Source organism: Oncorhynchus keta, unplaced genomic scaffold, assembly GCF_023373465.1.
Source record: "Oncorhynchus keta strain PuntledgeMale-10-30-2019 unplaced genomic scaffold, Oket_V2 Un_contig_26140_pilon_pilon, whole genome shotgun sequence".
NCBI lineage: Eukaryota > Metazoa > Chordata > Actinopteri > Salmoniformes > Salmonidae > Oncorhynchus > Oncorhynchus keta.
The window spans coordinates 283-2,500 of record NW_026284804.1 but is presented as its reverse complement, the minus strand read 5'-3'; the positions used below and the strand labels follow the sequence as shown (position 1 = coordinate 2,500).

The window sequence follows — 2,218 nt, the reverse complement described above, 5'->3', positions numbered from 1 at the left end:
CCATATGTTTTATACTGTCTCCTCTGTCCCCTCATAGCCGTATGTTTTATACTGTCTCCTCTGTCCTCCAGCACTGTACCCTCCGGGCCATATGTTCCAACTGGAATGTACTGGACTGGGGAGCTGTCTGAAACCTCCCAGGTTGAACAGGAAGAAGCGCTCCTCTGCCTCCATGAGCTCTGACAGCACAGAGCTGTCTCTCCCTCCGCCGCCTCAGGAGAAGAGCTTCGAGTCCCTCCACGACAAGATTCTGAAGAAGGACAAGCACCTGGAGCCAGGTTAGTGGCAGGGCAGTGGGGCTGTAAGACCTGGAGCCGGGTTAGTGGCAGGGCAGTGGGGCTGTAAGACCTGGAGCCGGGTTAGTGGCAGGGCTGGGGCTGTGAGGTCTGGAGCCGGGTTAGTGGCAGGGCAGTGGGGCTGTGAGGTCTGGAGCCAGGTTAGTGGCAGGGCAGTGGGGCTGTGAGTCTGGAGCCGGGTTAGTGGCAGGGCAGTGGGGCTGTGAGGTCTGGAGCCAGGTTAGTGGCAGGGCAGAGGGGCTGTGAGTCTGGAGCCAGGTTAGTGGCAGGGCAGTGGGGCTGTGAGGTCTGGAGCCAGGTTAGTGGCAGGGCAGTGGGCCTTCCTGAGGGGCTGTGAGTCTGGAGCCAGGTTAGTGGCAGGGCAGTGGGCCTTCCTGAGGGCTGTGAGGTCTGGAGCCAGGTTAGTGGCAGGGCAGTGGGCCTTCCTGAGGGGCTGTGAGGTCTGGAGCCAGGTTAGTGGCAGGGCAGTGGGCCTTCCTGAGGGGCTGTGAGGTCTGGAGCCAGGTTAGTGGCAGGGCAGTGGGCCTTCCTGAGGGGCTGTGAGGTCTGGAGCCAGGTTAGTGGCAGGGCAGGATGCAGCAGGTGTATAACAGCCCAGTGACATGCTTCACTGGCCAACAACACACCATGAGGGAGTGATATAGATGAGAAGAAAAACACATGAAATACGACAGAGGGGAAACGAAACAATCTAAGTAGTGCACTATATAGGGAATAGGGTGCCGTTTGGGTCGCACATTTAAATCAACCCAGTTCTGCTGCAGAGAACTGTGATTGAATTACGTGACTCCTTCTACAGGGTTAATAAAGAATGAGAAGAAGGTGAAACTGGAGGGAGAAATCCCAGGTGATCGGTGAGATTGTGTTCTACTTCTCTTCTTGGCAGTTGTAATAAATAACATTCCTCCCTGTTGTTCCGAGCAAAAATCAGTTGGTGATTTAAATAGATGTTCTGTTGTTGTTGTTGTTGTTGTTGTTGTTTTAGGAAAAAGAAGGATAAAGGCGGAGGGACAGGAAAGAGAAGGAACACTTCAAAATGAAACAGAAGAAGAAGAAGAAGAAGAAGAGAAATCTAAGCAGCACTGTATGCGTTTAGTTCAGGTGTCTTAATGTTTCTCCAAGGGCTCCTGCTGTTGTGTGTAGTATGTTGTCAGCTGAAATGACCTGTCCATTTGTATAGCTTATTGTAAACATATATATATTTAAGACGAGACATAAGATAGTACTTAATCAATCCTCAAAGGGGAGTTTTAGTTGCCCCAGCCAATACACACAACACCAATAAATAGCGATGTGAAAGATAAACAGAGCTAGAAGTAGCACATCTTCAATACATCATAAAAACACATTCTGTGTTTTGTCACCTGCAGGTTATTCTGACTACGATGACATGTCCCTGTCCTTCCTGGAGCGATCTACGGCGTCTGCTCTTCACCGCTCCTCCTCTTCCTCCTGCTCCACCACCAAACATTACCAGTACCCCCGCGCCATCCTCTCTGTGGACCTGACCGGAGAGAGTGAGTGGGAATCACCTGACAGGGCATCTTTTCTATGAAATGAACGCGTGTAAATACATGTGTATATCAACCGATCTCATCTTTACATGAATGTGCTGTTCAAATTGATCAACTCACATATATCTCCCTCTCCCCCTCCCCTCTCTCTCCTCTTTCCCCCCTCCCCTTTCTCTCCCTCTTTCCCCCTCCTCCCTCTCTCTCCCTCTCTCCCCCTCCTCCCTCTCTCTCCCTCTTTCCCCCTCCCCTCTCTCTCCCTCTCTCCCCCTCCCCTCTCTCTCCCCTCTCCTCCCCCCTCCCCTCTCTCTCCCTTTTCCCCCCTCCCCTCTCTCTCCCTCTTTCCCCTCCCCTCTCTCTCCCTCTTCCCCCTCCCCTCTTTCCCCCTCCCCTCTCTCTCCCTCTTTCCCC

At 52.6% G+C, this 2,218-nt stretch overlaps 1 long non-coding RNA gene across 1 annotated transcript in view; it reads left to right on the top strand.

Annotated features, from left to right (window-relative positions):
- Window positions 1-1,135, top strand: part of LOC127922525 (uncharacterized) — a 2,751-nt gene extending 1,616 nt beyond the window's left edge. The window contains exons 2-3 of the long non-coding RNA XR_008111583.1: window positions 72-278; window positions 1,096-1,135. This is a non-coding gene — a long non-coding RNA (uncharacterized LOC127922525). The remainder of the gene's footprint in view (window positions 1-71; window positions 279-1,095) is intronic.
- The last annotated feature ends 1,083 nt before the right edge of the window (window positions 1,136-2,218 follow it).